This window comes from Cnephaeus nilssonii (genome assembly GCF_951640355.1).
Source record: "Cnephaeus nilssonii genome assembly, chromosome: 20".
NCBI classification, from domain to species: domain Eukaryota; kingdom Metazoa; phylum Chordata; class Mammalia; order Chiroptera; family Vespertilionidae; genus Cnephaeus; species Cnephaeus nilssonii.
Window position 1 is genome coordinate 27930344 of NC_137091.1, and position 27750 is coordinate 27958093.

A 27750-nucleotide genomic window follows, 5' to 3' on the forward strand; every position below is an offset into this window, starting at 1 on the left:
TGTAAGAAAAGGTACAATATCAATTTTCTCCCAACTCATATTCCTTAACTTGTAGTTATTCAGCAAAGTTGATTTTCTGAAATGTTTTTTAAAATCTGCTATTTACCAAGGGCTAGGAGAGGAGAGATTAATAAGATCATGGCCCCTTCTGTTAGGGGATTTATAGTCAGTGGAGAATTGCAAAATAAATGCCATAGAAGGGAAGGCAGGGGGAGACTGAGGAGGGGCACTGAGCCAAGTGGAGGGAAGAGCAGGGATGGCAGAGAAGGCGATGAAGTGAGGAAGCTTTTAGCTTCAAGTAACAGAAATCTCTAACTCAAACTGACCTAAACTTCAGAGAAAAAAGAAATTGCACCAAACAAGGAGGTCAGAAGAAGGACAAACTCAGTCACTATAGAGACTCAAACATTTCGCCAGGGTCTCAGGTTCTTTCCATCTTTCTGGCCCATCACAACCTCTGTCATTTCCTGTCTAACACCAGTTCTCAGTTAGTGCCAACATGGCTCCATCAATTTCTGACATGATGACACCAGAGAGAAAAGACAGGATATCTTCTCTTTTTGAGAAAGAGGGGGATGGGAAGGGGAACAGCTCCCCTCTCCCCCCACAGTTTTCAGCATAGGCAAGAATTGCTGAAACCTACTCACCCTTAACCTAGACTGTGAAGAGGGTACAGGATTCTCGTGGCAAGCTTGGATGGGCCTCTTGAGTGGGACAGGCATTGAAGGATAAGCCTTTATAGTCACCAGGAAAGGTTCTCCCTGAGGACTTTAGACCTGGCCTGTCTTGTAGAATGAATAGGACCCTTCTACTCTGTCAGTATCAGGGGTGGAGAGAGCCATCCAAGGTGTGCACACGTACTAGGCATGAAGCATCACATTTTTTCTGGAAATTCCAAGTACTCTTGTATGACTAGGTATTAGGGGTAGCATAGAGACCAGTCTATTGACAGGTCATTAGACTGAAGGGGAAGGTAAGGTTGAATGATGAAGGACCGTACAAGCCATGCTAAAAATGTGGGTTTTACTTTGAAGGAACAGGCAACCCACTGAAAGGTTTGAAGCAGGGCGTATATAAGATAAGATGGTGTGTTCATCGGGAACAACCCACTCAATAGGGTGGAGAACAGGGCAAGATCAGAGTCTTGAGAACAAAGGTGTGTTGGTAGTTCTGGGAGGAGTCTGAATGGAACCAGGTAAATGGTTAAAAGGTCAGTTTGAGGAGAAGGAAGGGAGCTTGAGATGATCATTTCAGTTTTTCCTGGTGTTTCCAGGATTCCCTAGAGATCTAGATAAAAATGATAATACATCTGGGGAAATCAGAATCTAAGAACTGGCTACTTAGATCTGACACAGTCAATACAGCGTGACTATCAAGTAATAGATACTGATTCTCAATATACTGTATATGGGATGTTGGCTGGCTGGATAAATAAATAAGAGCCTTTTAGAAATGCCCACTGACATAAGTTAACTGAAATGAGGAATAATGCTAATTCTCATGTTATAATATTGTGCAAGGGATAAAGTGCATGTGACATTTATAAGCAAGGCATCAGAGCAGATAGTCTCTGGGTTAATAGGCTAGTAATTAAATCCAGATAATTTAATCACCTTACTGAAGCTGCTAATAAGGGTGAGCTAGGCTCCAATAGCAATCTCTCTCTCTCATATGTGTGTGTAATTCATCAAGCCTTAAAACATTCTATTCCTGGCAGAACTTTCCGACTTTGCATATTTTGCAAAGGAGCCTTCTCTTTAATGCTCCAAGTATGTGTAATTGGAATGAGCTTTGCATTTCCCACACCAGCAAGCTTTTCTCATCTAAAATAGAACGCTCCAGTGTAAGGTCAGTTTGTGAAACCAGAGGCTGACTCATTTGTAGGTGTCCCTGCCCCAATGTCAGAAGGACTGCCTGCTTTGGATGACTTCCCATGATGTAAGCATGGTTTAAATAGAAGCAAGGAGTGAGTTGATTTCTTGACATATTTACCAATGGCTGTTCCTAGGCATCCAGCTATGTGTAGGCAGGGACTGTTGACCAGAGCCTTATGCTTGAGCACTTCTGTTCAATGTCCCTTCTTTGGAACCCTTTTCATCTAAATGGGTACCCAGGAGTTTTGGTGTCTTGAAGTTTTTAATTTAATCTCACAAATATATATATATATATATATATATATATATATATATATATATATATATATATATATATATCTGTCATGTGCTTTGGGAGGGTTACGCCTTTCCTGTGTGACAATGAGGTATTTTGGAAAAAATCACAGCTTTTATCCCAACTCTGGTCCTTAGAAGATGTGACCTTGACTCAGTGGAGTATTGGGGAAATAGCATGTGATTTGGTGTCAGGCAGAAGGGAGTTTGTATCTTAGTTCTGCCAGTTAATAAACACTTAATGTTCTATTTTCTTTTATCTGTAAAATGGGGTTAGTACTATTGAATTTATAGTGTTGATGAGCAGATGACATACAGTAAAGCAATTAGTAGAGAGCCAAGCACGTAACAGAAACTCAATAAATTATAACTATTGCAATTATTGACTTCCTAGACCCTGTGTCCTAATCTGAAACATAGGAATAATAAAAATACCTAGCATGCATTTTTTTATATGAGCACTATAGTAACTCTTCTACAGCAGGATTTCTCAACCTCATCCTTGGTATTATTGACACTTGGGGCTCCCCTGTACACTGTAGGGTATTTCACAGCTTCCCTGCCCTGTACCTTCTAGATGCCAGTGACACCCACCAGCTCAGTTGCAACAGCTCAGAACCGTGGTCGGCAAACTGCGGCTCGCGAGCCACATGCGGCTCTTTGGCCCCTTGAGTGTGGCTCTTCCACAAAATACCCCGGCCTGGGCAAGTCTATTTTGAAGAATTGGCGTTAGAAGAAGTTTAAGTTTAAAAAATTTGGCTCTCAAAAGAAATTTCAATTGTTGTACTGTTGATATTTGGCTCTGTTGACTAATGAGTTTGCCGACCACTGGCCCAGAACATCTCCAGATCCTGCCAGATGTCCTTTGGTGTGTGTGTAGGGGGGACAATTACCCCTAGATGGGAATGACTGACTGTTCTAGAATATAGAAGAAAGTGACTAGAATTAGAAGTGTTTCATAAGCAACAGTAGCTACAATTTTCTAACTTATCTATAAAGCTGTGAAAAGACATAGAGAAAGCAAACAATTATATTTGTTTCCTGAGCCCCTAAATAGTAATGCATAAATGAGAATAGTGGAACAAATTAAACCTTTTTCAGCTTGAATAAACTTTCCCAAGTTCAGCTCCAGATACAAACCACAGTTGGGTAGTACTCCCCCAACATTCAGGGAGAAGTTGTGGAACTAGGGTTTGCAGTCACTTCTGCTATAGACCAGGGTATCCAGGGAGTAAAGTGGTGACACCCCCAACCTCCCTTACCTGCCAGCCCCTCCCCCACTTCTCTTTGAGTGATCATGTGGATCAAGTTGAGTTCCACTACAAGCCTGATTTATCCCTCTCATGATTATTTTCCCCTCCCATTATTTAATTTTACATTTTTGTGCTTCTGAGAGGAGAAAGGTCAGTTCAAAGCAACTTTCTCTTCACTGATAGAGTCTTAAAGCAACAGGAATATTCCCAAATACCTCCAACCTACACATGTCCACAGATGTGTGGGTAGTTTTGATGTCACTCTGACTTTACATTTTAAGGAGATTTTACTAATGGGAACATCCAATTTTTCAGTCCATGAAAACTTTACTTAACCATGAATTTCCTCTCTCAAGGTTTCATTGTATTTGGTAAAAAGTAAAATAAAATAAACTGTATTCCTTCAGTGTCTGCCACTTTACTAATAGAAATGGAAAAGTATTATAATAAATATTTTTGCTAACCTTGAAAAAAAATAAAGATACCCCACATCACACACACACAGGTACACACAGGCACATATATGCACACACTCACATATAGGCACACAATGCACACACACTCCCCTACCGACCTTCCTTTTCTTGTGTGCCTATGAAATTAAATGAAGAAGATATTTTCTTCTCCCCAGAAACATTGTGGCTCCGACCAGCATCTTAGCACTGTCATCATGTGATAGCATCAGAGCAGGGGAGGAATTAGTTTGTGATAATACATGTGCTGTACTGTAGCGGGCTCTGGCAGCGCTCTCATGCTGAGATCCATGGAGTATAGATTATACATTTCAACACGCATTCAAAATATGTATTTTTTATGATTGATGAGGATATTACTGCATGTCACTTTCATAATTTGCATATTTTAAAAATGGTTGTGTGTAAATCGTTGGCGTAGATGATCTCAATCACAAGTCAAATGGTTCTCGTGTAAATGCTCTAAAATATGCTTTTGTAAAATATATTGTAGAAAAATCAGGGATAAGTATGCCTTCACATACTTTTTATATCTTATTACTATTCAATATATTTTTTCTACTTTAACAAAGAAAACTCCAGCTCTTATAATTACTGTCAAATTAAAGATTAACCTTTGTCTTCCCAAACATATATAATTTGTGCTTAGCTGAAAGCCAGGGATGAACCTTTTAGGGGATTTATTAACAAGTTGCTTATGTCTGTGGAAAGTGAAAAATCTCTGTTTGATCAGAGAAAACATAAATGAGACTAAAGTCAGCGTTAATAATAAGTCCTGGCTTTTTTTTAACATATATTTCAAGCTCCCACAGAGGTTCCTCGTCTTATCTGGAGATCACCTACAAGAAGACCTTCAAACTTGAAAATTGCCTTTAATTTCCGCATAAAGGGAGTAGAAGTTTTTAGGATGAGCAAATGGCAGGGAAAAGACACTCAAGATCACAATGGCAAGGACACTGTTACTTTATAATGCTTTAAGAGAATGTTATTGCTGAACCTGAATGATTTACAATGGAAATTCATGCACAGAACCCTTCCCCTGAGCCAACATTGTTAGTTAGGGCTTTGGCTAGATTAAGAAATGGAGTCCTTGCCTGGCCGGCATGGCTCAGTGGTTGAGTGTTGACCTATGAACCAGGAGGTCATGGTTTGATTCCTGGTCAGGGCACATGTGCGGGTTGCAGGCTCAACCCCTAGTGTGGGCCGTGCTGGAGGCAGCCGATCAATGATTCTCATTATTGATGTTTCTATCTCTTTCTCCCTGTCCCTTCCTCTCTGAAATCAATAAAAATATGTTAAAAAAAGAAATGGAACCTTTGCTTATAAGAAATCCTCTCACCCTCCATATGCCCCCTCCCCCGTGGTGGAAAGTTCAGAGCTGGGTAGAAACCAGGAACGAGAAATATATACCTATGAGGAAGCCTGGGCACCTTTGCTGGAGCTGGAGCTAGAACAGGTGCTTACCAAGATGCTGGAATTTAGAGTCAAATTATAAGCTGGCATGGAGGAGTCAGGGATTTGGGACGGTGCCAGGAAATCCACAGCAATAATGTTCAGACAAGAGAGGGAAGGAGGGACCAGCCCAGGTCACAATGGCTTGGCGGCCAAGGGAAATCCCTTCCCCAGTGTCCTGGCTCCATTCCCTCCTGTCACCTCCCTGTGCCTCAGTCCCCAGCACTGCCCCTCATTTGGTCTTGCTGCTATCACTCCACATTGCAATTCTCTTAGATTCTATTGACTCTGCTGTTTCTCCTGCATGAATGTGAGCTATGAGCATTTCGCGTGAGTCTGCTTAGTTTACAACTTTATGCCAAGTGCTTGCCCTCTGGTAGGCTCCAGAGTGATTTTGCAGTGGCTGTGGTTGAGGTTGAATTGAGGGCACTCAGAAATCCAAGAGAAGACCTGGGTCAAAGTCAGATCCAAGTGGTGAGGTCTCTATCTCTGCAGGTGTCCTTGGAAGGTCCAACTCAGGCTCTGTAGGCATGGCCTTTCTTACAGCAGGCAAAGGGCGTGCGATTCCATCCCTCAGAGCACATGTACCAAGGCTGTGAAATAACTCAGGAGTGCTCGGCTTCAGCCTTCTGGAAAGGAGTTCTTTCCTCTATGGCTCCCAAGGGATGTCTTATTAAACTTTGCCTTTGTGGACTCCAGAAATCCTTCCAGACAAATGGCTGCTTTATTTCCGAGGTGGTGATTTATATCCCTGGCAGAATAATCCTCGGTGAAGGTGTCTCTCCTTCATCATAAAGGAATAACAAAACATTTATAAAAGGGAGACAGAGCTTCAGATGAGCGAGTATAAAAGTTCTGCACACTATCAATGGTTGAAAGAATATGCATATATTAATTAAGAATTCTGACATCCTTCTTTTACAAGGTCCCTTATGAAAGATAGACTATTTTCCACATTTACTTTGTGTTGGAAGTGACAGATGAAATTAATATGCTTCATAAATTGCCATCACGGAGGGTCAATTAACAAGTGAACTAACCTTGTGAAAGTCATTTTGAAAGACTAGTTATGTCTATAATATTCCCTGTCAAATTAGGTAAAAGTGAGAAAATTAGAAGGCTGTCAAATAAATAGCAGTCTAAGATACTGGGTAATTGCATTTTTGATAAGATAAATTAGTTTCTGTGATTGTTAGTTGAGAAACAGGAAATGAATAGTAGAAGTACCAAAGATTTCAAAACTGTGTGTGTGTATATATATACATGTATGCACATATGCAATGGATGTACATATGCTTCTGCACATATATACATGTATAGGGAGGCAGAGAGGAGAGTCATAAAGACTTAAATTGGAGCTAAGACAGGTCCACACTCCTTAGCCAAACCCATTCCCCTTTCCACCCCCAAAGCCATTTTCCTTTAGGACGGGTGCCTCCCAGGCTCCTATCTGGACAGCTCCCACCTGTCTGTCTTTACTCACTCAGCTTCCTTTTCAGTCATTCCTACCTTTTCACTTATTTCCTTCAATCTTTCCAAATTAATTATTGTGCATGTGCTATGGACTAGCACAGTCATTGCCCTCTGGAGCTCACATCTTGTAGGAAAGAACAGTGTCAGCACGACTGAATCAAAGCTCTCTCCTCCCAAGCATTTGTTTAAGGCCTTAAATTAAAAGCACCAGAGACCAGCCCAAGCAGGCCCATTTTAGAGACGAAGGAGCTATGGCAGTCTGGTTCCATGGCTATTTACAGATGGTTCCAGGAAGGCCATGTGGCACAGGCCATGCACTCTGACAGCCGGCTGTCCCAGCCAGGGCAGACGCAGCTGTAGCCAGCACCCGTCCTTCCTCCCTGTGGTAAATTGTCCTACGTGGAGCCTCCCTCCTCTCATGCCTCCTCTAAAGTCTCGGTTCCCTCGTCAGAACTTTGTCATGTCTGTGATGTCCCAGTTGCGCCAATTAGATCCTTGACTGGGCCTCAAGTTTCTGTTTGTCATATGAATCAGTAGAGCTTAAAATTCATCTGGAGTTTTGGTTGCCTGCTCCCATCCCTCCATGACCTTCTGTGAGACTTGGAGCAAGTCAGCTCTCTTATCAGGAGGCGTGCTCCCCAAGTGTGAAATGAGGCTGCTTTGCAGCAAGGAGATGTGTTAAAAACTTTTTTAAAATAAAAGTTATATTTATGTGTACACCAGAGCCCAGACACACAGGTGTATGTAGAACAAATGCTTTGTATGAAATCCAGTTCCTTCACCTAAACTGTCTCCTTATGTCTTCCCATTGCCAGGGGAGTGTCAGAAGGCATGTGTACTGAGTGAGTGTGTGTCTGTGTAATGTACTATATACACATATGCTCACACATGCATACACAAACATAGCTTCTTTCCGTGGGATCCCCATTTTACAGAGTCAGAAACTGAGTCTCAGTGAGGGCGAGGGACTTGTGTGAGGCCACACAGTAAGGAATGGCATTGGGGGTTGAACCCAATCAGTGTGATTCCAAAACCTGCACTGTCTCCCAAAAGGCTTTCTTCACAGCCAATTTCCTCAGCTGGGACAAATGCCACCTCTTCCTCACGAAGGAAGAATTTGGGGAAAGAATATGCCCTCACTTATTTTTTTTTTCTGTTAACTGAATGGCACATTCCTATTCCAACTGTTAGTGTATTCTACCTTGGATCACACAGTCCACTCATCTCCCTGCTCTGCCCAGCACAGTGGATGCAGATGAGTTGGCTGAGTTTGCATGCATGCAGATGGGACTAGCTCTGGGATGCATCCTCATGTGAGCTGCTCAGGGACCTGTGATGGCAGGACAAGCAGTAGCTGAAGCAGTTAGAGAATTCTTACTGGACAATGTAAGCAGTAAGAGAATCATTGAATGAATGCTGGCCATATTTTATAAATTTAAATCTGACAGCTGGGTTTTGGAAAGAACAGCAACACATTCTGTCCTGGGGAATCCCAGCCAGGAACTCTGAAAGGTTCTCTTTTAGGCAAAGCCCACCTTCTATCCCGATACTCTGCTTCACAGTACCCATTTCCAGGAGAGATCTGTTCATTGGCTTGGGTTGGGTCATGAGCCTGCCCCTTTTGGGCAGGATTGGAGGAAATAAGATTGTGACTGACTGACCCACCAGAACACAGGGAATGGGGAGAGGTAATGGCCTAAGTATAAGCAGGATGCTGCTACTTATAGAAGGGGGTTAGGGATGAGAGGAAGTCAAAATTCCCAAATCATATCATGAAATACAGTAAACTCCAAAAAGCTTAATTACTTCTCTGTTGTTTCTAAACCTGAACTGCAAATGTGCACACATAATTTGGCAGCAGTAAAGGGAGCAGCTTGTGGGTGTGACAGAAGGTGGGAGTTCAACTCAGAAAAGCTGCACTCAGATCCCAGGCCAGCACCCCAGCTGCGGGCCCTTGGTCTTAGAGTGCACCAGGCTCAAACCTGCTGCAAAGCTCCTTCTCTCAATTCTCCTCTCAGGGAGCCACTGGGCGATCACATGTGATGCAGCTTCTGGAAGTGGAGGGAAGTCAGTACTCACCCAGCTGGGTCTGAAGTAGAAAGGTTTGGCTTTAAGGTCACAAATAACAAGGGAAGCCCATGCATAGGTTCATGTGTTTACAAACTGTTTTAAAACTTGGAAGTGTATTTCAGTGGCCATTTACTTTTGTGTAGTTGGGAGCATTGAATAAATAACTCACAGTCTTTTTTAAAAGGGTAGTCTTTGAATTCTGAAGGACTGGCAGATTTCACAGCTATTGATGTTTTTGACAGATGTGTTGGTGACTTGAGATCTTTGAATGCAAATTATCTTTGAAATTATGGATGTTGCAGATGTAGATATAGATATCCAACTTGATATATGTCCCCTCTCTATATTCACTCAGTGCATTGTAGCCATCCTCAGTAAGCATGTTGCCACTAGTCTTTCAGCTGGCGAACGACTGCCTTTTCAGTGAGATTGCTCCATACTAGCAACCCATGAAAGCAGTAAGATTCCTTAAAAAAGAGTGAGACTATGACTTTTAGAAATTCTCTGCCAAAAGTTGAAGAGTCCAGGCCATGGAAGATTTTTAGAAGAAATTTTGGCAGAGGGTATTGGATGGGCAGTGCCAGCAGATAAGTCCCAAGCATTTTTACCACATAAAGTATTCGAAGTACTTGGTATTACCAATTTAATGCTAGAGTTTTAGAGGGAAACAACTTATAATGAATTATAATTGCCTTATTTCCCATTATTTTAGTTGATGTTTTTAAACAATAGATTCTGGAATTGGCTAAGGAAGAACAGTTATTTGAAAAATGTGCTGTTTTGAATAAACTGATTCTGACTTAATGAGCTTTTAGAGGGTTTTATGCATGACTTACTGCCCATATTACATTGCTAAGGTAAGCTACTTAAAACTATGGTGCAATAGGATGTTTTTCAGTTCATTTGTCTGTTTCATTAATGATGGAATGTATTTTCCAGCACACAAATCCTATTTATGATAAAGACATTGTTGTTCTGTAGATCAACTTAAACCCTCACACAGTGTAATTTACCTGCTGTCAAATCTCATTTGAGGAGCTGTTATCTAGTATTGCCCTAATCAAAAATATGCCCAAGTGAAGTAATGAGCTATGCATGTTGTGTCTAGTATTATTTATTTTTAATAAACTTTTGTTCACACCCACCACACTTTGGAAAACTGACAATCTATTATATTTTCTGACTTTTTCTCTTCCTTCTCCTCCTCCTCCTCCTCCTCCTCCGCCTCCTCCTCCTCCTCCTCCTCTTTCTTCTTCTTCAACCAAGTTTCTTCCTTATGGAGATAATGGTTCACAAAACTGTGAAGGTTTTTGTTCTTTCAAATGTGTCTTAATGGGTAATAGCTATTTAGAGAAATGTACAAGAGAAATATCAAAATGATTTGGTATTACAAATAAGACTGATAATAAGACAAATAATTTTTTAAACTAAGATAACTGGGATAATATGTAACATTAGATCAGCTGTCTTCCAGGACAGACCCCTCTCAGCTTTGGGGAGCCTGGCTGGTTTGTTAAATATGCCCCATGATGGGCAGAAAATCCCCAAAGAATGCATGTCAATGTGTTCAACTTCCCAGTTTATTGAATCATTTCCATTTGCTTGAATCAAATGGCTGCTCATAGTAGGTAGAAAATACCATAGACAACCTTCAGATTTATGGGGTCCTTTCCAACAATATATGCCCAGTGGATGCCACCTACCCTTCATTACAGGCAGAGAATCCAAGTCCTCAGGTCACTAGAGTACAGTTACATCACATGCACACCGAGTTTATGCAAAAGCAAATATTTTACTTGGAAAATTGGAGCAAGAGAAACATTTAAATAGTGTGGGTATTTCTTCCCCCTTTCCACCGGTACGCACATGTCCTTAGGGAGGAGAAGCAACGGGAACAACTGCTGTGGTTTCACAGTGAGAGAATCTCAACGAGCTGAGTGTGATTCTAGCATCTAAGATACAATATGGTTTTTTTCATCTGCATCCTGTAAAGATAAGCTCACAACTGCATCTGGGACTCAGCTGAAGGTCAGCCATCTGTTCTAACAATACAGGGAAAGTGGCTGTGTTGGACTTACTGAGTGATTGTTCTGTACTGTACTTTCTGGGTGATTTCACTGATTTCAAGAGTAAGTTTTGCTGTAGTCTTCACTTCACATGGTGATAGAGTGATTTTACATTCCAAAATCGGCATAGGATACAACCTCACTCTAAGCTTTGGGGCACTGTACCTGAAATGAGGTTGTACACAGCTTTTAATTATTATTTTTTTTATTTATGCAACTTTTGTGGGTTCTCAATCATTTGCCTTTTTGTCTTCCTTCAGCCTCTGCTCTGGGCAGTGTGGTAAACCCTAGAAAGGACTTGGGAGTGTGAACCTGTCTCCACCCTGTGTGTCCTCAATCACAAAATGGGCACTCCTGCCAAAGTTACAAAGTGATAGCAAGGGATAACGGCTAACAGTTAAATAACAGCTAACAATGAGGAAGAATGGACACCACAACGGTAGTCTTTCTATGTATGATACTTTAACTGTGGTCATCGCTCATCCTGAACTTATATACACATGCGTGCTCCAGTAAGGTTAGAGGGACTCTTGTCAGCATTTCCACTGAGTCCAAGGCAGACGCCTAAGTCCTGTGGCAAGGGGAGGGTCATGGTGCTGAGAACTGCATACATGTGGGATTTATTATCTGAAGCTGAATTGGTTACACTAAACTTTGATGTCATTGCTAACTGGTGCAGCAAGCAAAGAAGCAAATACTAAACAAGAGTGCAGATCCCTGGAGTTAAACATATGTATGTTTAAATCTTACCCCCTATGTGTACATTAATTCTTTTCTTTGACATCACTGCTTCCTTCCCCTGAATGACTAAGTGGTGATAGATGTTGTCTGGATTAATAATACTCCAAAGACCTATAGGCATGCATCATCAATTTATGCTTTGTGAGAGATTTTCTTTTGGGGGAAATAAAAGGATCACTAAATGTGTCGCAAACTCTGGATTAAAAACAACAACTAAGCTCTAAGAAAACTTTATCCTTTTCTCAATGCATTCTCCCTGTCATGGAGTTCTGAGTGTCTCCACATTACCTAGACATTTACTCTGGGCTACCCATCTGAATCCCATGTGATGTAAAAAGGGTCCTTAGGTCATCATCAACTTATATCTAAACTAGAGGCCCGATGCATGAGATTTGTGCAAGAGTAGGCCTTCTTTCCCCCAGCTGCCAGCACTGGCTTCCCTCCGGCACCCGGGCATCCCTCCAGCTGCTGGCAGGCACTCAGGACCCGGGCTTCCCTCACAGAGGGAGGCCCCGCCCACCTGCCGCAGCCTGCCTGTTGGTGACTTGGGCCTCCCTCTTTGGGGCGATCCTAGAGCCCCCCAGTTGATCGCCCCATCGGCCAGTAGCCTGGGCCTCTTTCTGAGGGGTGATCATGGGGCAATGGCCAGGCCCCTGACCAATCGCATCGCACCTGCCTTGGCTGGCCTGGCTCCAGTGGGTGTCATAGCGTGGTCCTGGGTGGTCGTCTGGATGGTCGTCCAGAAGGTCGTCCAGACAGTCATTCCGCTATTTGCCCATCCAGTCTAATTAGCATATTGCACTTTTATTATTGTAGATGACAAGTGTGCTTGGTAAGATGGGTGAATGCCGTTTCAGCTCATTTACTCATTCCTTCCTCCAGGCTGCTAGGGCTCCATACCAGGAACTGTGTTAGGTTCTGGCATAGAGAATAAAACAGGCACAAAATGGTCTCTGCCCTTGTGAGAGGTTACTATTTGGAAGTAAAATATTAAAAGACACAAGAACAGACCCAGAAACAAGGGGGCATGGATCAGACTGTCGGGCCTCAGAGGGAGGGTAGGGAAGGGTGTGGATATAGGGGAGAGATCAACCAAAGGACTTGTGTGCATGCATATGAGCCTAACCAGTGGTTAAGGACAACAGGGGGGTGGGGGCATGCGTGGGGAGGGGTGTGGGATGGGAATGGGGGGATGAGGACAAATGTGTGATACCTTAATCAATAAAGAAAATAATAATAATAATAATAATAATAATAATAAAAGACATATACATACAAATACTGAAAAATTACTGCTGTCATTGGTATGCTGACCAAGATCAATGGGAATCAAAGTTTAAACTATTTTATGTGTGTCAAGGCTCTTGATTTTTAGTCCATCATGAACTGGGATGAGCAGGCAAAAACAGTCAAGGCTACTACCTAGGATACTGGCTCCAGAGTTGGGAATAGGACAAATATAGGGTAGTTAGATATAGGCACAGATGTACTAGGGAATGTGGTCCATGAAGCAGAGTAGTGAGGGCTACTGAGAAGGCTTTCTGGAGGTAACTCTGCAGGAGAGACAGGAGATCCATTACAAACTAACTCACTACATATGACAATCTAATTCTGTTAAAAATGCCAGCAGTGAGTGCCCTCCCTGTACTCAGGCCTCTGCATGGAATTCTACCATATATTTGATTTTGTTCTCATGGCTAGAATGTTAGATTTGTTTTTTGCTGTAAAAAAAAAAAAAAAAAACTTCAAAATCATAATGGCTTACAACAAATATTTATGTTTCTTGTTCATATATCTATTTCTCAGCTGAGGTTCACCTGTGCTGGGCTGGGCTCTGGGTCATTTTGGAGTCCAGTATGTTTCATGTGCTTCCTCTTTCACCTTGAACAGGTGGCTATCCAGCAGAGTGATTCTCAACCAGGGTTGATTTTGCCATTCCCGGGTCATTTAGCAGTGTCTGGAGATGTTCTAGGCCCGTGGTCTGCAAACTGCGGCTCGCAAGCCACATGCGGCTCTTTGGCCCCTTGAGTGTGGCTCTTCCGCAAAATACCACTGCCTGGGCGAGTCTATTTTGAAAAAGTGGCGTTAGAAGAAGTTTAAGTTTAAAAAATTTGGCTCCCAAAAGAAATTTCAATCGTTGTACTGTTGATATTTGGCTCTGTTGACTAATGAGTTTGCCGACCACTGTTCTAGGCTGTCACAAATGGAGAAGGGAGGTGCTACTGGCATCTAGTGGGCAGAGGCCAGGGATGCTTCTAAACATCCTGCAATGCTCAAGACAGTCCCCTACAATGTCAACAATGGCCCCAAATGTCAATGGTTGCTGAGGTTGAGAAACCCTGTCACAGTGGATGGCAGAAGCCCAAGATGCCAAGCCAACTACCTGAATGCATTTAAAACCTTTGCTCATGTCACATCTGCTTGAATTCCATTAACCAAAGCAAATTGCATGACCAAGTCCAAAGTCACTGGGATCAGGCTGTATACTCTTCCAACTTTCCTGGAAGTTCTTCAAGGTACATGGCTATATGTCTTTAGCTGGAGGCCTTGATTTCACTCCTAAGCCCTCTCCATTATCCCAGGGCTCTGGACTGACCAATAACAGTCCCTTACCATTGGGAATATCTGCCAGGAACAGATGGGTGCTGTTATACATCCTCTAGGTTACAAGCCATTTTCTTTCTCAGTGGTCAGACAGGGATCTCAAGGTCACATTCGTCCAATCCAAATGCTTGTCCCGGACCATGCACTGGGCTCTAGAAAATCAGAGGTGGTTAAGGCCTTTTCCTTATATCTAAAGGGTTCACAGAAGCAAAATAAAAGTCATTATTCAATCATTGCCCATTAAGACACATATTAAACTATATGAAGGCAGAGTAATAGACTTCAGAAAGAGTGATGCCGAGGCCTGGTGTGAAGTATGAATAAGAGCTCTCTAGGCAGATATCCCAGGAAGTAATACTCCTTTCTTGACTCTTGTTATCTCTCACTCAACAATAATGGAGGCGGATGTTTATTTTGATACAGTGTTTACCTACTAACAAGATAACTGCTGTTCTCCTTTTAACACCTTTGCAGGTTTGGGCGTCAAGGGCTTGATATCTAGAATTCTCTATGGCATTCCCTCTGTTGGCCTCCATTCCCCAGTGTTCACTGCCTGGCAAGGGCAGCAGTCCAATTGTACTGTTTGCAAAGTAAAGACCTAGAAGTCATCAGAGCCAGGGGTGGGAAGTAAGTGAAGCTCTTCCCAGGGAGTTTCTTCTTCTCCGAGCAGGAGCATTCCTTTGGTTCCTGTGTGTATAAAACATAGAATGAATTGAGTTTCAGAGAATAGTAAATCACTTCTGCATAATTTACTTCTTGGAAAGAGAAATATAAAATATTGAAATCATCAATATTTTTCCTTAAGAACAAGGAAAATAAGATTTAAATAACTAAACAAAACTAGTGGCAAAGGAGTAAAGCAAGTCTCATAAAACATCATGTCACACACGAAAAGCTGTGACAGACACAGGAGAGGTAAAGAAGTATGCCAGGTGAGGGAGAAGACAGTTGAAGAGAAAGGAATTATTTACGGATTTAAGGATGAAAGGACAGGAAAAGTTTTAGTTAATGAGCAGGTCAGTGTTAAACTTACCAGTTTTTCACCTGCTCATTCAAAACCTTCAGAAGCTCTAAGTGATGGGATTAACGCAGCCCACCTGCAATAGAGGACAGGCATCATTGGTACTAGGTGTTGGTTAGTTCTAGAGTGAATCCACTGCACATGGCACAGCTGGGCACACCTGGTTTGGTCTCTGGCTGTCTTGGATCATGACTTTTAAGAACTAGTTCAAGAAACTTCTTGTCCAAGATCTATCTGGCCAAAGGATCAACTGTTTTGAGTCCTGGACGTTGGTATGGATGGTAGGCTGGATACAGGACACAACAGTTCTCTCATTTAGGAATAAGACAGATAGGTCAGAACAATGACAGAAATCAGATAAGAAATTTAAAAAGTGTATCACCTCTGAGTGTTTTCTTGCTCACTTCAATTAAAACAAATAACATAAAAACCCTGTTATTTCTATGAGAACTGATTTTTTTCCTAATCAAATATTCTGAAGATATTTTTAAATAATCAGAGATGCAAATCAAAAGAGTAAGAAATTTAGCTGCTTTTGAGGTTCTCTTGTCATTGTTGCCACTTGCAGATTAGGAAGGGTAGACCAAGTACAAGGAATGAAATGAGAACACACACTGCCAGTCAAGCCTCAGCCCCAAATTGAAGCCCCTTAGATGTTTGGCTTGGGTTATGAAAGTTTCAAGTTATTGAACTGACTTAAGGATGCAAGGGTTTAGGAACTGTTATGGAATAAATCTGGGAAGAAAAAATATCCCAAGGCCAATATCTTAGTTTGAATTTGAAATTTTTAGAAAGTACAAAGCCGTGAAAGTTGTGCTAAGGGGAATTTAAGTCTTGTGCCGCTACCAGGTAATACTTCAATGGGAGCTGACAGTTAATGAAACATTCTGCAGAGTTCATTGACAAAGTATGTAGAATGCAAAAGGAAGGAGTTTGAAAATAAGGGACCTCTCCCATGTCTTACCTTATCGTTTTGAAAACTAGTTTATAAAGGGCTTGGTCTGAAATTGCAAAAGACAATCATCAATCCCCTGTGAAAAAATTGTCCATTATTAATATGCTAATTTAGGGCAGATCACCTTTTTACCTTTCTAAGGTTGACTTTCTCTTGCGCCACTTTCTTGACAGAGTTGACCAGAAAACTCTTGGCAAAAATGCAATTGCACAGAATTAATTAGTAGCATAGCAAATTGATCAATGTGCAGGCATGTCACACATCATTCACTAACAATGCGATTATTTAAATTGGACTGCTAATCACTACACAGCTATTTTTCTTGCAAAATGCTAAGGTATTAGAGAAAGAGATGACAGGCATCATCTTAAACCCAAACTATAGAAAGAGTTCCTAACTTTGGAATATAAAGGGAAGTGGAGATTGGTTGAAACCCACTGGTTGCAGGTATTATAAGCCCAAATACCCATGATTTAGGAAGTTACTGCAAACGAGTGCAGGTATAAGAAAACCAGAGGGCAAGCATGGCTATAGAAGGAAACTGTCACTCAGCCTGGGTTCTGGGGAGAAAACAGGGGTTCACAGGGACTGGGACTCTGTCTAAAGGAGAATGGCTGCCACTTTAGCATGTTGCTGCCATGTAGCAATGATAGCCACTGGTTTGTAACACCCCCTCCCCGCCACCCCATCCCTGGAAATCTGGAATCTTATTTGAACACTCCTGCTTTTAAATGTTGACAAACCAGTTTTTAAACATTATAAGGACTAACCCTGTGTGAATATTTCAGGGCCAGATTCAGCCCATGGCTCAGAGCAAAGACAGATGGAAAAGGGGAACCTGGGTCAGCTATGCAAGGCAATGGAAGGGAGCAGGAAATTCAACATGGCTGGCTGTACACTGGAAACCCACTTAGTGGGAAAATCACTGGCCTTGGGAAAGTAAGGGGCTGTTGTTGGTCAGTCCAGAGCCCTGGAGTAAAGGAGAGGGCTTAAGAGGGAAACCGAGGCCTCCAGCTAAAGACGTAACCTCTGTCAACGAGATTAGGGATGAAATTAGGGCCTTTGACATTCACGAGCCCATGTCTCCCTGGAGCAGCACTGGCTGCCCTCTGTGGAAATGGAAACGATGTGTACGGCCGACAAGGGCATCCTCTGATGAGGCCTTTGCCTCAATGGGTATGGGGCAGCCAGAGATCAATGGATCTCTAGCTTCAAGGTCTATTGCTCATGTCTTATTTCTCACAAAAACCGGGACAGATGCCCTCTGGTGCACTTACCATTCAATGATTGCTCATCTGTTCACTGATTGATTGATTGACTGATTTCATTTATTCAGCCAACAAATACGGAGCACCTATCTATGCTAGATGACTGGAGAGACAGAGATGAATATAAAGCCAGTCTTCACACTCAACTCAAGATTCAATGGGGGTTGCAACAATATATACTTGCAGACAATGCCCGGGCTGTCCTAGAGGTATCTGAAGTGAGCTGTGGGCACCCAGGAGGGTTCAACTCTGGGAGGGTTGAGAAACCTGCCCGAGGAGTCAATATCTGGATTTTCTTCTGCTAATGTGCTCACCCAGCCTGTGATGCTGCAGTCATTACAATGTCAGAGCTGTCTCCTACTTTCTCAGCAACTACAGTTATAATTAATCATTGACATTCATAACAACGTTCCTGAGGCCCTCAGGAGTTTAGAGCTGCTTTCCTGAAATTTCAGAGAAGGATTACGCTTTGTTTAATTTAGTTGGCATTGAGTGTTTATCCTTGAGTTTTAATTCTCTGAAATTTGGAATTCACATGGAATGTACTGCTCTACACTGAAAAATACTTTTATATCCATTTATCTAATTTGTCCCATGAAGGAGGTCGGCCAGGTGTTACTATGGCCATTTTGCAAATGAGAGAATGGAGGTGATGGTTAACTGCAAATCCCCAAACCAGCTACAGCTGTGACAGACCCAGGCTTGAAACCGACACATCTTACTCTCGGCTTCTGGTTCCAAAAACAAAGTAGATCAGAGCATTCTCAAAATGTTCTGAATAAACACAAGTTTTCCTCACCATCCTATATAATAAAAGGCTAATATGCAAATCGACCAAATGGTGGAACAACCAGTTGCTATGATGCAGACTCATCACCAGGGGGCAGATGCTCAATGCTGGAGCTGCCCCCTGGTGGTCAGTGGACTCCCACATGGGGAGTGCCACTCAGCCAGAAGCCCTGAGCCTGGCTCACGGCTGGCAAGCACAGCAGCGGTAGCGGGAACCTCTCCCCACCTCTATAGCAGAGCTAAGGATGTCTGACTGCTGGCTTAGGCCCACTCCCCTGAGGACATCCCCTGAGGGTTCCTGTACTATGAGAGGGCACAGGCCGGGCTGAGAGACCCCAGCCATATGCACATTGGGGGCAACCAGGCTAGCAGGGGAGGGCTGTTAGAGGTGACCAGGCAGGCAGGCAGAGGCGGTTAGGGGTGATCAGGCAGGCAGGGGAGCAGTTAGGGGCATTAGGCAGGCAGGCAAGGTGAGTGGTTAGGAGCCAGTGGTCCTGGATTGCGAGAGAGATGTCCGACTGCTGGTTTAGGTACGATCCCACCCCTGAGGGCTCCCGGATTGGAGAGGATGATGGCCAGGCTGAGGGACCACCCCCCCCTCCCACCCCCGTGCACAAATTTTATGCACTGGGCCTCTAGTTATTTTATAAAGGAAATCACTATGGTAGTGCAGGCCATTATCATTTTCCCCTGGACTCCTTCAGGAGATTCTCAACGAGCTTGTCTAACTTCCCCTGGTATTTCTTCAGTTCATTGTCCACATGGCTTCCAGAATGATCTCTCAGTTATTCCCTCACCACTGACCCCTACCTCCCGACCCATAAGAGATTTTGTTTTTTAACCACTTTATTGAGTTATAATTCACACTTTATGTTGAGAATTTGGCTCAGCCACTCCATGATATTGCTGCCATTTTGTTTGTCCCTCATGCAAGTGCCCCCCAGTCATCTGCCACAGAGAGACAAACACCTGTACGTCCCAACAGCCTTGATGATCAATAGCCTCCCCTGGCTCCCCGGGCCTTTCCTCTTGCACCTCTTAGATAAGACTCCTGTGGTGTTACCAAAATCACACTCTTTTGACTTGAATTGACCAGTCTGGCCTTAGCAGGAGCCCCAAAGCACTCCACCCAGGAACCCTAGTTCAGTCCTTTTGTGGTCTGTTGCTGAACCTCACCTCACCATCCAGCATCCTGTTCTCTACTTAACAAATGTTCATTTAGCAGAGTCATAACACCATACAATTTATTCATCTAAAGTGTACAATTCAGTGATTTTCAGTATATTCACAATTGTACAACCATCACCACAGTCAATTTCAGAACATTTGCATCACCTCAAAAGAATCTCTACCCCATTAGTAGTCATTTTTTCATTCCTCTCATTCTCCCCAATCTACTTTTTGCCTCTATGGATTTGCCTGTTTTGAGCATTTAATATAAATAGAAGCATATAATATGTGGTCTCTCAGTGACTGGCTTCTTTCACTTACTTAGTAGCTTAATGTTTTCAAGGTTTATCCATGTTGTAGCATAGATCAGTACTTCATTTCTTTTTATGAATGAATAACATTCCATGGATAGACCTCATTTTGCTTATCCATTTGCTGTTGATGGCGTTTGGGTTGCATCTACCTTTTGACTCTTATAAACAATGCTGATATTTTGATGTGCATGTGTTTATGTGTATGTACCTGTTTCAGTTCTCTTGGGTATGTGATTAGGAGTAGATTTTCTGGGTCATATGGTAATTCTGTGTTTAACTATTTGAGGGATATCCAGACAGTTTTCCAAGGTGGCTCTATGAGATGGTTTCAGTGGTGTTTTAAGTTGCCCTTAGCTGAGACTGCTTAGTGTTGTCTACAAGGACTGCCCTGACCTGCCTGCCCGCCTCTCCAGTCCCAGCCCGTGTCTCTCTGCCCACTTTTTTCACTCCAGTCTCTTCCTCTGGCTTTTGTGCAGTTTTTCAAAGGCACGGGGATCTACACAGGCTCTTTCCTTCCCCTTCCCCTGTCAATGTCCATCAGAGAGGCCTTTTCGGAACATCCCCCGCCCCACCCCCCCGAAATCTAAATGAAATCTCATTATATCCTTCCTTGTTTAATAATTATTTACAGGACGCTTGTGTAATCCCACTCAAAGGTGGCTCTAGATGAGCTTAAAAAATCTTGAGACTGTTTTTTAATTATTGTAAAGCAAGGATCTTGTGCACAAATTGAAGTATAATAAAGGCATAAAACATATTTGTTGAATAAGTAAATAATGAGAGAGAGAGAGAGTTTAGTTAAAGGGACCTTAAGCTGTCAAGTTGTGTTTGAAATCTACATCAAAACTCTTATTTTTCCCTGGGTATTTTCTTGCTTCCTCCTTTTGCACTGAATGTTGTAAATAGGGGTCAGAAACCTTTTCTTTAAAGGGCAGATAGTAAATATTTCAGGCTTTGTAAGTCATGCAAACTCCTTTGCAGCTACTCAAATCTGCTGTTCTAGTGGGAAAGCAGCCTTAGTCAATCCATTCATGAATGCGGGTGTGTATATTCCAATACGTCATTTACAAAACAGACATCAGGCTGGACTTGAGCTGGAGTTACCAATAGTATTTCATTATCTTTGCCCTACAAAATTTGGTTCATATGGTTCAACCTAGCAAAACTCAGAAGAGTGATGTCAGAAATATTTTCGTTCATTGGCACTTACCCTTTTCACGTAGTAACATGCTGCCGGATCTCGGGGCTGAGGCTAGACTACCATCTTCCTCTCTGCATGGCCCAGAAGCACAGAAAGGGAATCATGAACAAAGGAACAAGTTACACTGGCTCTTTCACTCTGGGCTGGCTCTGTGCCAGGGGGAAGCTGCAGGCCGATGGGAATGTGGACTGTCTGTACTCAGAAGCACAGGACCTGTGCACCAATCTGGGTGGGGCTTCTGGCCAAACGAGAGGAGACTGAGCAATCAGGGTGCAAATGCAGAGCAATCTAACAGAATGCATCGGCTCACGGCACAATCATCTGTGGCTGTTTGAGGCATTTTCCTGCACAAGTAAAAAAAATCAGGGAAGGGATGCTGAGCTAGCGTTGTAAGAATAGTAAAAAGGGATTTATGTAAGAAATATGGGGTTATTCCTGTAACTTGTATTGCCTCATTTATAAAGGCCGGAAAAGGTGGGATCACTTTGGTGAGCTAGAATTTATATTAAGTTCCACTTTCCTTATTTTCTTTCATGTTAATATGCTTATTAGTAATATGTCTGTCAGAACAGAGTTGTGTTCTATCAGTCATTGCCAAACAATGAATACGCTCATGTGAAATAAATTTGTACACTTGAGACCGTTGTAACAACTTCATTGAACTTGGTTTCTTCCTCTGAAATAGGCAGGATGTGCTTTTGTTGATGTAGGAGAGTTTTAATGCATTGCCTTTCAACTGGGTTCACCCTTGGGGACTCCTCAAAAGACAGGTGTCATGTCTTTCTTGTCTTTGATCTGTCCTCCAGGGGGGGGAAAAAAAGAGACTTCCTTATAAACTCACAGCGCTTAGCTCATCCATTGTTCATTTGTTACATTTACTGAAAACCTACTTATGAAAGGCAACTTCTGTGCTGTGGGAACCAGACAGGCCACCTCCTTGTTCTCATGGGCTAGCATCATAGTAAGGGTGGCAGGCATTAAAGAAACAGCTGCATGATCGGCCCGTGACCACCAGAGCCATGGAAACCACAGGGGTAAGGATGGAGGGATGACTATTGATCAAGTACTTAAGGAAAGACCTGAATGAGATGAAGGAGCAAGCCATGAAAACTCCTTTGGAAAGAGCGTTGCCGGTGAGGGAACACAGTCTTCAAAGACTAGGAATGAAAATTAGCAGGTTTGAGGAACACCAAGGATATATGGTCAGACTGGAATTATTCTGGGTGTGTGACAGAAGTGTGGTCAAGGACAAATCCAAGGTTCGCATGAAGGACTTATAAGCCACAGTGAGGACTTAGGACACAGCTGATGTGGGATGGTTGGGAAGCAGAAGAGTGTAAGATCCAATTTACATTTTTAAGGCAACTTGGGAATCTGTGGGATAAATAGAGTGCGGGTGCAAGAGCAGGAGCAGAAAGAGCAGTTAAGAGGTACTCACATTAGCATGGGAGAGAGAAGACGGCTTGGCCGAGAGAGTAACCACAAGTTGTGAGCAATGATCAGATTCAGGACACGTGAGGTGCAGATGGGCTGGATGTGGGTGAAGAAGATTGATGGGTTCCAGGCTGCTTCAACATAGCAAGGACACCATTGCTCACCTAGCATCTAATGTTGATTCCTCTCTTACAAAGACAGGGTCTTAGTAGGAAATGCTTAAGGAGAAACACATGAAAGATGAAAGGGGTGACTCATGCATACTGGCATTGATGAAAGTCAGGTGGTCTAATTATTGTGCTGCTCAGTACCATTAGGGTCTTATGCACAATAAACAAGTTTGCCAACCCCGTTCCCTGCTAGTCATGTTGTCCCAAGAAGGGACAGCCTCCATTGGGTCTTAGCACCTGCTATTCAGTGATAAATGAGGAGCCTTGAGCTTCCCCAGAGCAGGTTTTCCCAAAGTGCAGTGTTTAGGCCACTGCCTCAGGATTACTTGGGATGATTTAACAGAGATTCCTGAGCCCCACTGAGAACCTACTAAATAAATCCTGGGGCCAGGGCCCTGGAATCTGCAGTCCTCAAGTTTCTAGGTGATTTCCATGCAAATTAAAGTTTTTAAATTGTGATAGGAAAGTGTATAACATAAAATTTTCCAACTTAACTATTTTAAGTGTACAGTGCAGCAATGTTGATTCTATTCCCATTGTTGTGAAACATCTGCAGAGCGTTTTCATCCTGCAGATCTGAAACTCGATGCCCATTAAATAGATGCTCCCTCTTCCCTCTCCCCTAAGCCCCTGATAATCACTGTTCTCCTCTCTGTTCCTATGAATTCGACGACTTTAGATACTTCATATAAGAGAAATCATACCACATTTGTCCTTTGTGTGACTGGCTTATTTCTTTTAACATGTCTTCAAGGTTTCTTGTGTTGTAGCAGGTAGCAGGACCCCTTCCTCTCAAAGGCTGTCCATTGTATGGACAGACCACATTTTCCTTATCCAGTCATCTGTCAGCGGATAGTTTGGTTGCTTCCAGTTCTTGACAATGTGAATAGTGCTGCCATGGACATAGGTATGCAAATATCCCTTCAAGACCCTGCTTTCAATTCTTTGGGATGTTTACCCAGAAGTGGGATGCAAATTACAATTTTGAAAGCATTGTTCTCCAACACAACAGGGAATTTTGGAAATGAAATGGTCCTGTATCTTGATTGAGGGTGAGAAGTTGGGGGTGAGAAGGCCAGCGGGGGGGTGCAGTTGGGGCTGAGAAGGCTGGCGGGGGGCAGTTGGGGACGAGCAGGCTGGGTAAAAATAAGCACGGAACGAAATACACAAGTGCCCACATGTGCGTGCGCGCACACACACAGACACACACACACACACACACACACACACACACACACAGTACACATAAAACTGAGAAAGTCTGGGAAGACACAAGATGATATGGATGTCAGTGCCCTGCCCATGATACTGTACTACAAGTTTGGAAGAAACTGAAGAGAGTATATTGCATCCCTGATTTCTCACACCTGCATGTGAATAAAAAAAAATTCGTCAAAATAAATTTAATTTAAAAAGATAGCATTTCTCTCACAGCCCTTGAAGTTAGAGTGCACCACTGGAGAGGACACCCAATCTGGAGAGGGAATCTGCTGAAGGTGGACCTAGAGGGGCAAGGAGTCCTCGGCATTAATACAAAAACCTTTAAGGATACCGGACGCTACTATTTATTCAGCACTTGTTATATGCCAGGTGTTTTAATAAATGCTTTACAAGCATCATGTATTTTACCTCATAACAGCCTTGTGAACTATATTCCACGCTCCCATTTTAAAGATGAAGAAATTGAGATTCTAAGAAGTAACTGAATGAGTTTAAAATCACGGAGCTGATAAGAGGAAAAATTGGCACTGGAAGCCAAGCCTCCCTGAATCTAAAGTCCACGCTTGGAACCTCAGCTCTTTCTTGGTTCTCAGAATTTATCAGTGAGCTTAAAAGTCAAGCTTAGGAGGAAAAGCAGACACTGATAACAGTGTGGTTCAGACATGAAGCTGATGAGACTGAGTTCCATATTATAAAATTCTGTCAAGTGCGTTGAAACTTTCATCGAAAACTCAGAGACCCATGAAGACTAAAAAAGCCAGCCACTCCGTATCTATACTAATAAAAGGATAATATGCTAATTAGACTGGGAGACCTTCCGGACTCCTTCCAGACAAAGCCATGGTGGCAGGGCCAAGGCAGAGGCGGTTAGGGGCAATCAGGCCAGGAGGGGAGGGCAGTTAGGGGTGATCAGGCCTGGGGGGGGGGGAGCAGTTGGGAGTGATCAGGCCAGTGGGAGGAGTATTTGGGGGTGAGCAGGCCAGCATGGGGGGCATTTTGGGGCGAGTAGGCCAGTGGGGGGGCAGTTGGGGGTGAGCAGGCTGGCAGGGGTCATTTGGGGGCAATCAGGCTGACGGGGGCATTTGGGGGCGAGCAGGCCGATGGGGGAGCAGTTGGGGGTGAGCAGAATGGCGGGGGGGCAGTTGGGGGCAATCAGGCTGGCAGGGGGGGATAGTTGGGGGCGAGCAGGCCAGCAAGGGGGGGCAGTTGGGGGTGAGAAGGCCAGCGGGGGGGTGCAGTTGGGGCTGAGAAGGCTGGCGGGGGGCAGTTGGGGACGAGCAGGCTGGCAGGCAGAGTGGTTAGGGGCGATCAGGCAGGCAGGTGAGCCGTTAGATTAGGAGCCAGCGGTCCCGGATTGGAGAGTGTGCAGGCCTGGCTGAGGGACACCCCCCCGCCCCAGTACATGAATTTCATGCACCGGGCCACTAGTTCTGCTATAATTACTGTAATACTGGGGCTTTTCTACATACTTAATGTTCATTTCTTTCTCATTAATCACCAGTACTGAGTGATACTCAATGTCCTCAAGTTTAACAGATTCCCACTGGTAACAGGCCCCACTGGTAATAATCTATAACCAATCTGTAGTTCTTGTCTGAATAAGCTGCAAAGTTTACTACAATAAATGTTATAAATTCTTTTTAAACTTTGAATTAACACATGCCCATTATTTAAAAAAAAATCTAGAAAAGTGTAGAGAAGCAAAGTAAAAAACCATCTGCAGAAAAACCACTCTTAATATTTCAGGATAATCTTAATAGTATCATATCTTTGTCTGTTTGTCAAAAATTACATATATAATGCATACTATTTTGTAATCAGATATTGCACTTCATATCATGAACACTACACTATTAATATATTTTCCATTCTCTAAACTGTTTCTGTAACATAGTATTCTACTTTATTGTATTTTACAACTCTAAAGTCGTTTTGTTAAAATACCATAGATTTATTTCCTCAATGTCCTGTTAGAACATTGTATTGTGTCTAAATTTTCCTATTTTTAAGCAATATTGAATGAGTATACATGTTACTGAACACTCCCTGCCACGCCCACACACATAGCCCCTAAGCCCTAAGCTGAATTTCTGCAAGTAAAACCACATGTTTTCAAGGCTTGTAATGGGTATTGACAAATGGCATTTCAGAAAGATGTTTTAGTATCATCAGTAATGTGTGCGATTTTTTTTGTCTTCACAAATTTGCAAAATACCAACTAATAGGTTTTTCTAATTATCTTGGCAATTTTATAAGCAAAAAGCTACCTCATTTTAATTTTACATGTGTATTGCATTTTTGTTTTCTTGTTTTGCTAATTGTTGTTTTTTAATTGATTTTTAACCAGCTCTTTTTATATTCAAGATAGTAAGCCTCTGTTTTATATAATGCAAACATTTTCTCAGTTTTCTGTTTATTTTAGTCATATAAAAACATGCCCTTAAATAGTTTACTCTCTCAATTTACATAATAAGTTATGCCTTTCACATTGGTTTAGAAAGGTCTTTCCTACTCTATTTCATAAATATTCAATGGCTTTTTCTCCTAATACTTTAATCCACCTGGAATTTATAAGCTATACTTTAAATTTTTATACTTCAACCTTAATTTTGGGAGAACATGTTTTATAAAACATACTTTAATACTTATTTAACAAAATGACTTTAGAGTTGTAAAATAAAAAATGTATTTCATTTCATTCTATTCCTCTGAATTACACTTTTGGAGAAGGAGAAGGGCAAGTGAAAATAAAATCCCAGATAATTTTCTCCTATGGCTTTGTTTTCACAGTATTATATTTCCCATCTTTGTACAAAAATCCTCTTATTCCTGTACATATTCTTAATGATTCTGGAATAATTCCAACATCCATTATTTATGTAAATTCTACTTGAACCAATTAAAAATTTCAGCCTGAGCCCCCTCTTGGGGGTAGAAAATAAATATTCACTGGGACTTTACCCATTTTGCTTAAATAAAATTGTTTTTAATATCTGCATAGATTTCTAACACATAACTAAAACTATTAATTAATTATTAATTAATAAAACATTAACTAGAAAAATGCCATCAAAGTCCAGTGTGGCCGTGATCATGCATAGATAAGAAAAAATGTTTTCATTATGTTTGGGAGAAACAGACCTAAACATTTCAAATTGACAAAGGAAATACTATAGCTCTAAGCAGAGCAAGCTTTTCAAAGAACAGTTATAATGGCATCGAGATCTGTAATCAATAATCTAACAAGTATGAAACGTTCATTGCCCCTTCGATCATTTTTAGAGAGAGCTATAAACACTACATTCAGTCTGTCAAGGGGGAAATCCCACACAGAGCTGTGAAGGTGGGGTGTGTTACAGAAAGCTGAAAGAACCTTTTCCCTGGGACTTCTCTAGGAGTTGTTCATAATGAGATTCAACTTTGATAAATGAATAAATCTAAGAAAAATAACTTGAAATGCAGTGATTAGTGTCAAAGAGAAACCTGTATTACTGTAATAGAAAAGCAGTTTCAAAAGGGTAATGACTGACAAATAGGAATTGAATCAAGGCTACTGCATCCACTTTTACAAAAGCCTAAATAAAGGTCTATTGGGAATGAATGAATGCCAAGGTCACCTAACCCTCCCCTGATATAATAAACCTTGGTTTAGAATTTTCTATGTGTTGGGAATTGTGCTGTACATGCTCATTTATGTTTTTACTAGAAGCCCATTGCACGAAGTTTCATGCAAAAGACCTTCTTTCACCTGGCTGCTGGCACCAGTTTTCCGCCAGCACCAGTTTTCCTCTGGCCACCCGCTGATCAGAGCGCCTCCCGCCAGCGCTATCGGCCACCCTGAGTTCCTCCAGCGCCGCCGGTGGAGGAACTCCGGGTGGCTGATTGGGCTGGCGGGAGGCGCTCCAAT

General features: G+C 42.4%; 1 protein-coding gene and 1 long non-coding RNA gene across 4 annotated transcripts in view; one reads left to right on the plus strand and one right to left on the minus strand.

The window, feature by feature from the left end:
• The window catches only part of CDH13 (cadherin 13), a gene marked incomplete at its 3' end in the record, with an annotated part of 1039464 nt that overhangs the window by 615801 nt on the left and 395913 nt on the right, over positions 1 to 27750 (plus strand). The window lies entirely within an intron of this gene.
• The window catches only part of LOC307092706, a 71073-nt gene continuing 54024 nt past the window's right edge, over positions 10702 to 27750 (minus strand). Inside the window, exons 1-3 of one of the 2 annotated variants that reach the window (XR_013812876.1) lie at positions 21028 to 21086; positions 15334 to 15397; positions 10702 to 14987 (exon numbers count right to left, since the gene is read on the minus strand). This is a non-coding gene — a long non-coding RNA (uncharacterized lncRNA). Of the gene's footprint in view, positions 14988 to 15333; positions 15398 to 21027; positions 21087 to 27750 lie in introns of those variants that run through there. The other variant, XR_013812875.1, reaches the window with a different exon arrangement.